The following is a 15,506-nucleotide window of genomic DNA, read 5'->3' on the forward strand; positions in this document are numbered from 1 at the left end:
TTTGATTTGCTTCAAAAGGGATTTGTTTTCTCGTAGACATGTATGGAAATAAAAACCACTTCAAGTCAACAAAAGCCTGTTAACACATGTGCGAAGACTTGTATGCATTGCCTTTTAAGGCCGGGTTCACACGTGTGGCTGCGGGTTCATCCCTGGGGTCCAGTGCGTTTTTGTTTACCGGTTCAGGTGTGAATGTGGTCCGAAACTTTTACCTGAATCGGACTCAAGCATGCACCGGCCTCTTTAAATTATTTATTTTTTAAATCCGGACCGCAGCCATCCCGGACATGTGTGAACTGGCTCCATTGAGAGCCGGTCACACTTGCCTGTCATCCAGTTTGGTTGCAGGGAAACACGCATCCAATTCACACATGTGAGAACCCAGCCTAAAGGATTAGTCCTCGGGCAGTAAAAGATCATCAAAAACCCTTTGGAGCAAGAACGAAAACTTCCAGTATGCATTGCCAGAAAACTTAATGTGTGCATTATCTTAAAGGGTTAATTCACTTTTTTTTGAAAAAATGAACTCGCAGCACTCTCCCCTCCTCACACTCCTGGGTCCCAGTTTCACCACTTTCATTGATTATCTTCTGATGCCCGCATCGGCCATTGTAATGGTCTGGAGGCGTAGTATTATAAAGCTCACAATGGTAAGCGTGCATTCATCAGCGCCGACACGTGACCATGCAGACAAATGAGACTCCTCTGAGCTGTCCTGGAAAAAGAGGGTGAGGAGCTAGGATTTCAAATGGCTGGACTGCCGTTACATCAGCTACTGTGGGCAGTAAAAGATAATCGTCCGAGGATAAACTGGGATGGGGGGGGGTTGTATGAAAAATGTGTTTTGCGTTTGTTCATCTATCATGTTTTGTGAAAAGGTGAACTAACCCTTTAACCAAAAACACCTGGCCATTGGGGAGATACATTAAAAAAGCCTGGGGGTTCATGACGTAAATTTAAGGTAAATTAGTGTATCCCATCTTTCGTGACAGAATATTTTTATACTCCGCACAAATGGTCGGTTTCTGTCACCAAGCAATATTGCTACCAGTTTGCAGCTGTGACTGAATTGAATTAAAAAAAAAAAAAAAAAACTCGGCCCCATGTGAGGGCAGCCAACCGCAGCCAGGTAATTGGTTCCTCCATGTGCTGTTTAGTCAGTGTTAAATCGTTCTAGTGATTGAAGCTGACCTGACGATAACCGCTCCCTGTCTGTCTAGTTTATAGGTTTAGTGTCCTTTCTCGTCCTGTGCTTTTTACCCGTTCTAGTTTATACGCAGCAAGTGTAGCACGGGGAGCTAGTTACAAAGGGAGGGGATCCTGGGAGGATTATGGCTGTAAATAACTTGTAAAGTTTGTCATGTAAACTTTTTTTATATTCCACCATTTCCGGACCTAGGAGTCCTTTTCTTAGAAGGTGTGTTTTTTTTTTTTTTTTTTTTTTTTTTTGTCGTGTTTAAAGTAGGCCTCTGGCACGGACAGCCATTTATTAAGCCAATGCAGTATTCTGCTTAGGCAGCCATTTTCTAGCTGGAGTCATTTTGTAATGAAAAGAGTTCTTTAAAGGGTGAGAGGGTTCATATTTAGATTTTTTTGTTGTCTGTGTTTTAGGGGAAATATCCCTAATGGAGGATAGACTGCAGTGAAAAGGTATAGTTTTCCTCACACGCCGAACCAGCTATTTCTGACTGTATTGTCTATAGTAAAGGATCACGAGCAGGAATGGGATTCCGGGCCCAGAATTCAAACTTTATTCACAATCGCTCAACTGATGGTCACAAAACGCATTCCTCCTCTGTGTATGAAGTCAAAAAGTCTACACACAGCATTGTTCTTTCCGAATCGCCTTTGCTGCTTGAAAGGGCAAAACTTCTCAATCATTTCATTGGCCTCATATGTTGAACCTGCTGCATTTTCATTACCTAGACCTTCTTCAGGTTAAGTTGGTAGATTTCTCAATGGATTCTAATAGTTCAAGCAGCTTTGACTGCCCTTTCAGCTTCTTGTTTCAATTTGGCCATGTAATCTAACAACTTTTGCCTCAGCTGTTTTTTCAGTAGCTTCTCATAGTTCCACATGCTTTGACTGCCCCTTCGGCTTCTTTTTTTGTAATTTGGCCATGTGACCCTCCAACTCTTGCCTCATTAGCCATTTTCTCAGTGGATTCAGAGTTTTGACCACCTGTTAAACATTTTCTTGAGTAAGCCCATCTGACCTCCCAAGCTCTTGCTTTATAAGCTGAACCCACTGCATTCTCATGAACTGGATCCTCAGATTAAAGCAAAACTATATTGCATCCGAGCACCACAGACCAAAAACCCGATTTGAATTCATTTTTAATAAAGAAAACAGACCCATCCATCCATCCATCCATGTCTCCATGCTTTATTTGGTCAGGAAAAACATCTCCTTAGCATTTCTGGCTGTGGTCATCTTGAGTAAGGACAGATTAAGAGAATTACTTCCTGAAATCCATCTGCTTAGGCATGCAGGCAAGAGGTTGTGCTTGGCTGAGAACTTTTTTCATTCTTCCTCCAGCTTTGTAACAAAGTCCTACAGAGGTATGGGCACAAAGCTGCAGGGCATGCCTGCAGCAACCTGCCATTGCACCCACGATCTGCTGATTGCAAATACAACGTTCCTGCAAAAATATGTGCATTTATTCTTTTCACTTTTTGAATTAAAAAAAAAAAAAAACTTTAGCTTTACGTTTGCTGTTTTGTCTGTGAATTTTGAGTTTCAGCAACTTTGACTGCTTGTTTGACACTTGCTTGATTTCATCCATCTGACCCTCAACTCTTGCAAAATTTCATCTGCCTCCATGAGCTGAACCGGCTGCATTTTCATGGCCTGGATTTTCAGGTTAGGTTTCCTGCTTTCCCAGTGGATTCTCCGGGTCAGTAGCTTTGAATGCTTGTTCTGCTTTTCCTTGTGTTCAACCATCTGACCTTTCAACTCATGCTTTGTTTGTTGGTCGCTTGCTTGGCTTTGTTTTCTATTTTTTTTTTTTTTTGGCAGTGAAGAGCCATACTCGGCTCATGCTCCTACTTTTCGCATGTCCTCTACCTTTTTAATTTCCAGGTTCTTTATCTTCTCCCCCCTGTTTCTCTCCTCACTTGCAGGAGCCACCAAATGCATTGATGACTTGTAGACCAAGGTATGATTCCAGGTCCAAAATTCCATTTTCACAAACACCCAGCTGATGATCAGAAAACGCATTCCTCATGAATACATCAGTCTATATACAGCATGTCTTTCTGAATCGCCACCCAACTGTCTCAACAAGGTAATAATATTACTTTATTGAAAAGACCTAGCCTGGCTGTTTTTACAGCGTTTGTACATGTCTTTTCAATAAAGGAATACTAATTTTTTTTTTTTTTTTTTTTTAGTTTTTTATTTATTTTTTTTGGATGTCGTCATGAGTGCCGACCATCTTTCCTTATTCTGGTATGTTAGGGGTGGCAGGAGCCTCGAGGTCTGAGCACCGGGCGGAGATGTTATGTGGGAAGGTTGTAGCACCTACACACCTGTGTACACTACACTGTCTCCCTCCGGTCATTTAAATTCCACAAGACACCTGTGAGGACAGGACTTTTTAAATGTTTAGGCCACACACACCTATTTCCCCTTCCCCCAGCCAGGTAATAAATCAGGGCTGGCTTCTCTAAAAACACTGCAATAGCTTCCCAACAAAACTGTACAATATTTTATAAAAATTATGCTCCATTGTGCCCACATTATTTCATACTCCAATGGATTTTGGTTCCGGCCTTTAGTGTATTTGTTTCCCTCCTCTTCAAGGGTTCACGCCTGGCAGGTTGTAACCTTTCCCCTCTATCCAAAATAAAAGCAATGTTTTGCCTGGGGTTGGGCTTTAGAGGCTAAGGCTGGTCATATACTGATTGAAATTCAGGTAGTTCAGCAGGAACTGGCCAAATTGGCACCATATTATCCCCGAAATACGTATTAGTGTAACATTCTCTAAAAGGTGGGGTTAACCTTTTTCAGAACAATTGATGGTGTGTTTTTTTTTGTTTTTGTTTTTATTTGCCAATTCTAAACAAGCTATATTCTCAATGTTGGCCTAGCTGACAAAATGGCTCCCCAGCATAAAAAATGGCTGCTTTAATACATAGGCCAGAGGCCCACTCTAAATTACTAGCACCATCTTGGCACCAGAACTGCTGCAGTGGCTAGCTAGTGACTTAAGCATCTTTATACAGTCATAGCAATGACATCGATGCATACTAATCTTGTGTGTTGCTAGTAGATGAGCAATATAATAGTGTTCACTATCCAGTCACCTCATAGGTTGCTTTTTAATGGGATGGTGCAAATGTAGACTGCAATCTGCTGCAGAGCAATTAAATAGACCTCACTGAATAGACCGGTGTGCTTGTGCTATATATCCCTCCCCTGGTGAAACCTGTCATGTGGTCATTTACTATGTCCTGTATGTAAAAATATATGTTTCTGTTCTACTTTTTCATATGTATGACTACAAGAAAAATAAACAACTTAAGACACTGTCGTCTTCGTCTTAGTCTTCTTTTTTTTTTTTTTTTTTTTTTTTTTTGTGATTTTCTTATTGGGTTTGGCCTTGGCCATTTAAAGATGTGTGTTTCATGTCACTCAAAGTTTGATCTGATTGGCTGTCTGAGAGCGTGACATCATCCATCAGCCTGCCTCTCCCACACAGCCAATCAAAGGAAGCTTTGTAGTCACAGAATACAAAACTGCCTATGAATGGCTGAGCGCCTCTCAGCTGGACTGTTTTTTGTTCTTGGGTGAGACTGAAGGTCTCCTATCTTGCATCCGGAACCCGGGTACTGTCTACTGTATGTAGCTGAAGTTACATGAAGTACATACAGTGCTTGGAGACACTGCAGGACTTGGTGAAGGAAATAGTTTGCAGCAGCAGCTTGGCCTAAGCAAACTATTTTAAAGTGACATGAGACATGGACGTCCGCTTTAAATTATGTTTGGATAGTGGTAAGGGGTTACAACCCCAGTCAGGTTTTATTTATTGCTGTCTGGGGTGCTTCATCTTTTATATGTACTGGTGACTATTCTCAAAGTGACAAAGGACAAAGTGAAGGTAATCTAAAATATTAAAGTTGTCCTCGGATTAGAAATAAATGGGAAATCTCCCAATGGGGACACCTGTGCAGGTGAGGGGACTTCCCTCACCTTGGTGGGATTTATTCTCAGTTCCTGTTGTGTGTCTGGCACAGGCAGTGAAGGGAAATCTCCCCAAAGGGACACAGCTGACAATAAAATAGATTGTCTAATGTTAACTGTTTGGGGTGCCTTGAGGCTTAAATTAGTCTAACCTTAAGACTATCTTTGAATGGAGGACAAGTAGTATGGCTTCTATGAATGGAAGAGGTGACAGAAGGGAAGGACAGAGTCTGCACTCTTATAAATATGGATGGGTTGCTTGGCTCTAGTGAACCCCCACCGCACTGGAAGATTGCGGGGGTGGCGATCTGAGGAACTAAATTTAAACCTAAAGCAAGAGCCATCAGCACAAAAAGACACATGGCATTGATAGTAAAGCAAGGCCATACACGGAACAAATTTCTTTTCTGCAAGCATGGGTTGCAGGAAAGAAATTAAATTTAAATTCCCCCCATCAACACAGACCATGTTAACAGAGGCATCCCTCCGAGCCATTGTATTCTACCGGTGGGGTAAGCCAGTGGTTATTGCTAGCGGCTATACCAGCTGCTAGCAATAATTGCATGTGAAATCCAGCAGGATAGTTGTACCCAAGTTGATAGATCAACTTGGTACATTCAGCCTGTCCACACATGGTTCCAATCTCAGCCGCTTCCTGCTGAACCGACTGAGCTTTGAACCATCTTTGATGGTTTACGACTTGCAGCGCGACTGCCTCAGGCGACCTGGACGACCTGGACACGACAGGGGTGGCGACTTGCAAAACTACTTCTATATAGAAGTCTATGCAAGTCGCCTCAAGTCGCCCCCAAAGTAGTACAGGAACCTTTTTCTAAGTCGGAGCGACTAGAACGGTTCCATTGTACAGAACAGGACGCTGCTTGTCAGGCGGCTAGGTCGCCTGACAAGTCGTCCTAGTGTGAACCGACCCTAAAAGTATGATCGTAATGCTACTGTACTAAACGGGTGTGGGCAGCAAATGCCACCAGAGGGGCCTTGCTGACCCATGTGATGACCATCTGAATTCATCCATTAAAGTGGAAGAAAAGCTTAACTATATCTATTCTTAAAGGTGTTGAGTGTAGAGGTCAGGGGGATATTGGGTGCTATGTGTATTGGAGGAGTTTTGTGTATACAGGTGGCAGCTGTAAGTGTACAAGAGGGATGGGGCCAGATAGGCTATATAGGTCCTTGTGATATCTTATGGCAGTCCTGCTTATCCCACCTGGGCAACTCAGACTCCCAGGTGAAATTATGGAGGGATGCACTGTAATGTGGAGGGAGTCTTTGAATAAAAGACTATGGATTGTGACTCTCCAAGTGTTGGGGTACTGTATTTGGGAGGGGAAGGGGGCAGGAAGAGCTTTGCTGGACACCCAGAGGCAATCATCCAAACTCCGGAGAAGTCTGACCAACAAACGAGGAATGGAGATGAAGACCACCTTAGGGGAAGAGATCCTGCAGATCCTCCCCAATCAGAAGGTAAGTGTGTAATACAGCACAGTCTATGGGAAGAGCTCAGATTCCCTATGTATAGGAAGGCTTTCTGCAATGGTACATTGATAATATGTGTAATGTGACACTGAGTATTTCCTCTGGGTTCTATGACTCTGACGTGTGACCACAAATTTATTCTTTCAGGACATTCTTCTCCAGCTCTATGTAGAGTGTGCATTCTATATCATCATCTATACAAGCGCAGCTCCAGGAAGTATTGGAACACTTCGCTAACTTGCAGCTTCCAGACACAAATACCTGCAACAATTTAGAAGTACAATCTAATGCCGCATACACACAATCGGACATTCCGACAACAAAATCCTGGATTTCTTTCCGACAGATATTGGCTCAAACTTGTCTTGCATACACACGGTCGCAAAAATGTCAAATTCCAAACGTCACAAACGCGGTGACGTACAACACGTACGACAAGCTGAGAAAAATTAAGTTCAATAGCCTGTGCGGCTCTTCTGTTTGATTCCGAGCATGCGTGGAATTTTGTGCGTTGGAATTGTGTACACACGATCAGAATTTACAACGGATTTTGTTGTCGGAAAATTTGAGAACCAGCTTTCAAACTTTTGTTGTCGGAAATTCCGACCACAAATGTCTGATGGAGCCTACACACGGTCAAAGTTTCCGACAATGTGCTCACATCGAACATTTGTTGTCGGAAATTCCGACCGTGTGTACGCGGCATTGGGGTACATGCACACAGTACTGATGTATGAACATCACATTCCTGGCAGAAAATTCCTGTATAAAAACGCAAGGATGAGCAGTATAGTAATTGCAAAGTATCTGTGTACGTGTGCATAAAAATTTATTTTAGCTTTTTATTGGGATGTGTCATGTGCGTAAAATGCTGTCTAGCCTAGCAGATGTTTTGTATTTTTTTTTGTTGATCTATTCGCAGCCCAAGTTTCTGTGCCTGTGTGTACAGGCCCAGTAAAAACGATGTGCTGCATTTAGATCAGTAAAAAAAAGATACCCATTCCCACCCTGCCCGCAGCCTCATGGGACACGTCACAGGTCCCATAAGAGTGAGGGACCATTAACAAAAGTGCAGCATGGCTCGCTCATGCACAGTGGGAAGTCAGCTGTGATGTCGCATAAAAGGGTGTCACAGCCGTCTTCCCACACTAAAGATGCCGGGGACCCAAAGACCGGTGAAGAACTGGCTTGGGTGAGGATGGCACTGGATCCCTGGACAGGTAAGTGTCCTTTTTATTAAAAGTCAGCAGCTACAGTATTTCTAGTTCGACTGAGGACCCGCTTTAATACTCATCTGTGAGTATACTGATTTGTTACTTCTATTTCGATAAATGGTGCCACTGTTAATGCATTAGGCCAGTGTGCCACCTTTTTTTGCTTTTTCCAATGTCTAGGAAGCATTGGGAGACCTGACCTATGCCAACTGTAGGATGTCATTAAAAGGAATAAAATGTATTATCCCCAGATATGTAATAAAATTCTGTCCAAAAAAGAGACATATCTATAAAACATACATTGACTTCATTTTACAGGAGCATGTTGAAGCGTTATCTTTTATACACAATACTCCACATTTGTTGGGTGTGGCAGCATACAACGTGACCATAATGTGTTGCTGCTAAGGTTATTACATTTCCTGTCGACCCACAATTTATTTATTTCATGGCTCTTACTACTTCTAGGTATAGGGCATGAAGATGGGGACTACCTGTGCCATGTTATGCACAACCTGTACCTGAATTTTGACCCATCTATGGCCAGCCCATGAGTTACGTGGCTGTATGTACTTTAGTAAAAGCTAATGGTTTTTACAACATTTTAGGTGGCAATAGATGATTGTAATATGACCAGGTTCAACAGGGACCTGGATGAATTTTGACCCATGTGTGGACGTCCCCGCTCCACAGAAGTCAATCATTAGATCTAGTTCTGTCCATTGAACAAATTAGAAAACTTTTGTTGATCAGCGTCGAGACCTGTTGCCAAAATACAGTGTCCTGGGGAGGGGGGGGGGAGGGGTGCTTTTGTGGATGGAGGAATCTGGTCACTGGCTGAACAAAAAGAGCGAAACAAATCTGCTTTCAGAAACAGAACAAGGCCAGTTTCACATATGTGGGACCTTGGTTCCCAGTATGGGGTCCGGTGTGTCCCTGTTCACTGGTTCAGAAAAAAGTCTCTGACAGGGAGTAGTACTAAGCAGAGGGTGCGCTACATCCCAAAAATCCAAAAAGACCAAAACATTCCCCTAGAGCGGGACTTTTGAGGCACTACCATCAATGATGCAATGTAAGTAAAAAATATATAATTTTATTACAAAATTCAAAAGTACAACAAAAAATATATACAAAAATACAAATCAAACACAAACAATATATACAATGGGATACATCAAAAAGCAAGGACATGTAATTTGGACACAACTGCATCACATTGAGAGGAAAACCAAAAGTGGAAATGTAATAAGTCTCACTGAACCAACGCGTTTCGGGGAATCCTTCATCAGGGTTCATTAAGTGAGAGTTACCATCTAAGAAATTACAAAATTAAAAAGAAACATTAACATCACACACAAAAAACAGATAACATTCCCCCCACATCCAGTGAAGGTATGTGTGAGAGTCATACTCACTTCCAAAATACATGTGCTATAGAAGTATCCAAGGCATAAAATCAGCTTCACAACGGTCTCCCAGGCCATGTGCATACAAAGAGTTCTGTTCACTGGTTCAGGTGCAAATCGGGTCCGAATTTTTGCCTAAATTCGCACCTGAACTGGACCTATAGACACACAGGACCCTTTTGGAATGCGGCCCGAGGCAGCCCCGGACCTGTGTGAACCGGGCACACTTGCATGTCATGCGAAATGGATGCAGATTTTCCGCATCCAATTTGCACATACTGTATGAGAACCCAGCCTATATCTGGTTTCAGAAACGAGCCTCTCATCCATAATTTTTTTTTTTTTTTTTTTTTTGCATGCTAGTCTCATATCGAAAGTGAAGAGGTTACTGAACTTACGAAAATTCTCATACGACCGAATTCAACTTCAGAATTGATGTATTGTGAATTGTTTTGAAATGTATTCTTTTGTTTCCGAGAATGCGTAGTCTTCACTTATGACTTTTTTCGGACGAAAACTACTAAGTGAATGAAAATCGAATGTTGTGTTCACTTGTGATTAAAATTTTTTAAAACATGCACCTTCATTTTTTTTTTGTCATTCGAAAAGTCAAAATTGGCTATTGACAGCACTATACTAACGATCAGATAATCGGCCGATCATATAAAATTTTACTTCCGATTTTCTTATCGCGTTTACGGCTTTTAGTGTGCAAAGACTAAGGCCTCATGCACACTGGACGTTATAAAAACGCCAGTAGCTTTGTTATGAGTTTTTCAATGTTTTTTTTTTTTTTTTCAATAGCGTTTTAGCGGGGCGGGGTTTCATTGGATTCAAAACCTTAAACACTGGTAAGCCCCATTTTTGAGCGTTTATTTGCGTTTTTTGGCATTTTTACAGCTGAAAACTGCCTCTCAGAACCCACTAGTTGTGGGATTATTTTTAGGGTTGCCAATACCAAGTATTTGCAGAAGTATCGGTACTCGTGCAAATGCACCGATACCTGAAACCGATACTTTCAGGCTTGGTTCTTTGAGTTATCAGTGGGTCTCCCCAGTGTTTATTAAGACCTGAAACATTAGAATAAAAGAAACATTTTTTTTTTTTTTTTTTTGTATATTTGTTTCTTCATCTGCAGATCAAAGGGATGAACAAATGTTCCTCTGTTTAACCCCTTAATAACCCTTATTTACTCTAATCAGCCTTAATTAACTCCCTATTCTCCTCCATTTAATCTTTTATTTTACTGCTTTTTTTTTTTTTTTTTTTTTTTTTTTTTTTGTTCGTGTCTATTTTTTAAACAATAAACAACCTAAAACTTTTTTTTTTTTTTGTTTGCTTTGTTAGTGTATATATTAACATATATTTACACATTTCACATTGAAAAAGCGCTAAATTAAAAAAAAAGAGAGAAAATTTCATTTGTAAATAACGTTTCAGTGCATTGTACCATTGCTGACAGCTGAAGTTAAACAAACAGTTGCGGTGGGTATCGGTAATTGGTATCGGCGAGTACTAAAAAAAAAAAAAAAAGTATCTGTACTTGTACTCATTGTAAAAAAAAAAAAAAAATAAATAGTATTGGTGCATCCCTAGTTATTTTAGAGCCAAAAAACGCCCCAACTGAAAACAGTTGATAACAGCCTATGTGTGCATAGACACATAAGATAACATGCTGAAGAGTTTGACTGTAGAAAATAACGTCTGACGCCAAAAACAGCAGCTATAAAAGCGTCCAGTGTGCATGAGGTCTAAGGCCCCTTTCACACGGACGGACCGTCTATCCGTTTTTCTTCCATCCGTCGACGGACGACAATGCATTCCTATGGGCAAACGGATGACCATCCGTTACCATCAGTTAACCTCCGCTTCCGTTTTTATCCGTTTTTTTTAACGTACAAAGCTACGTCCAGATCCGTCAAAACGGATATTAACTGACGTTAACTGACAATGTCCGTCAACGTCCGATCAGTTAAGATCCGTTTTGTAGAAATAATTCAAAGTTCATACTTTAACAAATAAAAAAACAAAGTGAAAAAAACCTTTATTTTAAAAGGGTTATGCAGAATAACTGTTTTGAACATATCATGTGCTTTTGTGTCTTTTTATGCTATCAAAACACAATGAAATACCCAAATTAATGAATTAATAAATTAAAATTTGCACTGCATTATATATATATATATATATATATATATATATATATATATATATATATATATATATATATATATATATATATATATATATATAGGTACTGCCATGAAACTTCTCCTGATGGAGATAGAAAGTAGTCGGCAAATTGTTCACGCATGGCAGTGTAGGATGGGTGGAGCAAGGCTTTCTAGGTAATTTCCTTAAATGCAAAGAAACTGCTGTAAATGGATGAAAACGGATGAAAAAACGGATGTAAACGTGTACATTAACGGATGAAAACGGATATTAACGGAACGGAAGACGGATGAAAACGGAGATTAACGGAACGGATGACGGATGAAGATGGATGAAGCAACGGATAAGAACTGATACGTTTTTAACGTGGCTAAACTGATGGTGCCCGTGTGAAAGGGGCCTAATAGTAATGATGCTGTGAAACCTTCATTAAACCTTTTGAACTTCATGGTATAAATGTTTGGAGGTTGATAAAAACAATCTGAGACTTCATGAAGGCGTTGATGGATTAAATTAACTTTTGTTGACCCCAGATTTAAAACCTTATTACTCTTTTTTAGCTAATGCCACGATTTAACATTTACATCAAAAAATTGAGCCAACTACTTGTTTATTGCAGTGTTCAGATTCTGGTTTTTAAGTGGTAGTAAACTTCACTTTGTGATTTTTACCTATAGTACAGGTAAGCTTTATTAGATAGCATGCGCTATAAAGGAATGGCATACTCATGCCGTGGCCGTGACGAGGACTGGGTGAAGATGGAAGCCTTGTCAGCATGCTGCTGGAGAGCTTTGTTTCAAGATAAGTTCCTCATAATGTGCAATGCATACTAGCACTTTATGATATTGCCTTGCAGGAGGTACTGCAAGTAACATGAGGAACAATTTTTTTTTATTTCTTATTTTTTTCTTCAAAGGTTTACTACCGCTTTGATACAGAAAGTCTAAGACACATGTCATGTCCATGGGAGAGCTATTGCTGAACCTAGATCAGAATACAGGAATTACTAGGCTAGTGTTCCTATGATTAATAGTTTACTATTGTTGCCAGGAGAGGCCGGTCCATTAGGGGCGCAGGGGGCGCGGCCCCCCTAGTTTGCACGTGGGGATGCATGCAGGGCGCCGGACTCGAAGCTTGCTATGAGTTGTGTGTGTTTAATTTTTTTTAACAAGCCACATGATTAGAGATTGAGGCTCTAATTGGCTTGAAAAAGGTTGAGCTCGTGGCGAACCCACCCACTTGTAACACTAGCGAATCAATATTCGCTATTGTCTTCTAGCTTATCCCCCCAGCTGATCTGGACAGGATCGGGTTGGCCAGGAGGAGAAGCCGAGGAAGCTGCGGAGGGGCTGAGTGCAGACCTGGGGGGTGATTGCCCCCCCCAAAAAAAAACGTTTAGCACCAGCCGCTACTGATTGTTGCTTATAGCTACTGGGAGTATAAATACTGTATATTATGCAGATCGAAAGACGGGTGACAGAAACATCTGTCTTATTGTTATCTCACATGCACAGTGCCAGATAGCTAGGTCTGTGGTAGATGTAGTAATTTTTTTTAGCAGGGGTTCCCGGTGATTTCAAAATTATTTCAAAGGTTCCTGTGGAGTAAAAAGGTTGAGAGACTTATCTATTGCAAGCTCAAATATCTGTTATGGAATGAATGACCCAATAAAATCATCTTTTTAGAGTGGGTGGTGGGGGGATTTTTTTTTAATGATTTAACAGATCAATTTCCCTACTTTTGCTTTAAATTTATTTTGAATTATGCACAAGACTCGGCCAATCAAACAAATTATTTGATTATACTACAAGCACTTCTCTGCTGAAGGATTTTGGGATGATGGTAATAAGATTTTTATGTCTTTAATCTGAGGCTAGGATGCAGAGCACTTTTATTTCCAAGATGTTACTGAAGCAGTTTTGTAGCATTTTTTTTTTTTAAAGGAGTGCCATAGCAGTTTGTTTCCATGTACTGTCGGAAGTCAGTTATTTTGAAGGTAGGATGGGAAGCGCCATAATTTGGGACTCGGGTGTAATTCAGGGTTGTTGAGATAGGTGCGTGGTCAGATATAACAATGTCGTGGATGTCAGCATCAGATATCAGTTGGACAAGGTTGTCTGAGCAGAAGCGGTAGTCAATTCTGGTGAAGACATTATGGAGGTTAGAGTAGAATGTGAATTCTCTATCAACTGGGTGCCGGAGGAGCCAGATGGAGGGAGTCCATCGTGGAGGCCAGAAGTGTCGGAGAACTGGGGTCCGGGAGGGAACGTGGGCAGTTGGGAGAAGATCTATCGTCAATTGGGTGTAGTGTAGAACTAAAGTCCCCGCCGATTATGTGTGGGTTACGAAGGAACCAGGTCGATAGTTCACTGAAAAACTGTTTTGTGGGGTTATTGGGTGCGTAGATGTTTGAGATAAAATCTCTGGTCCCTATTTGAACATGGGCTGATAAAAGGCGTCCCTGGGAGTCTGAGTCAACAGATAGGACTGTGCAGGGAAGGTTTTTATGTATGAGTATTAGAACTCCTGCTTTGCGTCCGTTTGAGTCGGAACCTAGGACCGTGCCCACCCATAGTTTTTTCATACGTTGGAAGTCAGGGATGGAAAGGTGGGTTTCCAGGAGTAGGGCAATATCTGTCTTAAGTCGCTTAAGGTGGCAAAGAATTTTCACTGTCTTATTGGGGGGAACGAAGGCCTTTCACATTCCAGGAGACTATTTTCATATGGGGGGGGGGGGGGGCATGAGTTGTGTGCAATAGCATTTGGTGGTGAACTGCAAATGTAATCGGGGTTTGGAAGGAGCCTAAGCTGTCTGAAAGCATGGAGTTAAGGACATTTGGTACAAGTGTACCACAGGATGAGAGTGCATGGGGGGTGTTAAGAAGGAAGGTGGTAAAGGGTAGAAACAATAAAATTTGAGAAACTTCATTTTTTTTTCCGCATGGAGTCACTGAGTAGGCCAGCTCCCATTACGGGACCCATTGACTGCAGTATTTAAACCAACGTTTTGGAGGGTGGTGTATGCTGGCAACTTAGGTTGTGCACAGGGAGAGTGGTCCGAACTACGTAGGGAGGCCAGGGGAGGAAATCGTGGCATAAGAGAAATCAATAAACAAGTTACAACATTTTAGCAGGATGTAAAACAGTAGAAAAATGTTCGGCCTACCAGTAAGTGGAGTACCTGGTGAGGAGGAGAGAACAGAACTGATAAAAAGAAGAAAAAATTGGTAAGAGTCATCTCGGGTAGGGTTGAGCTGGTAGGGCCAGCTGAAGAGCAATTGTAACTGAGACCAAAATGGCGCTGTAAGAGCACTCTCAACGAGGTGTGGAGCGATGTTGGTCTGGGCCAAAGGATCTGAACCGTTTTGGAGAGTCTTTGTGTGGGCTCCTTTGGTCTAGAGCACAGTTGATGGGAGCTGTTCTGGAAGAGGGGCTGAGGTGCGCACCTGTGCGTAGTGATCTTAGGAAGGCCTCCGCCTCGGATGGATCATGGAAGGAGAGCTGGTCGCCATTAGGGGCTTTGAGCCGGAGGGCAGCTGGGAAGGCTAAGGTAAATTTGATTTGTTGCTGGTGTAGATCCGAGCAAATTTGTTGGAATGCTTTCCTTTTCTTGGATACCTCTATGGAGTAGTCTGCAAAAATCAGGAACTTTATTCCGTCGATCTGAATTGCCTGAATTTCTGTAGATTGAAAGCTTTGTCTGAGTAATTGAGATATTTGGAGATTTTATAGGTCGGGGCGATTTGCGGTCGGAGTTAAAGGTTCCCATGCGGTGGGCACGCTCTACGGTGCAGGGGCCCAATTTCCCTAGAACAATGGTTCTCAACTCCTGTCCTCAGGACCCACTAACAGGCCAGATTTTAAGTATTACCTTGGGGAGATGCAGACTAGAATACTGCAATCACTGAGCAGCAAATGATATCACCTGTGATGTATTTGTTATCTTGAAAACCTGGCCAGTTAGTGGGTCTTGAGAACCACTGCTCTAGAATGTATTTGTTCGTCTTGTCTTGGGCCTGTTCTGTGGATTGTGCCT

Source organism: Aquarana catesbeiana, linkage group LG02 (assembly GCF_042186555.1).
Source record: "Aquarana catesbeiana isolate 2022-GZ linkage group LG02, ASM4218655v1, whole genome shotgun sequence".
NCBI classification, from domain to species: Eukaryota; Metazoa; Chordata; class Amphibia; order Anura; family Ranidae; genus Aquarana; species Aquarana catesbeiana.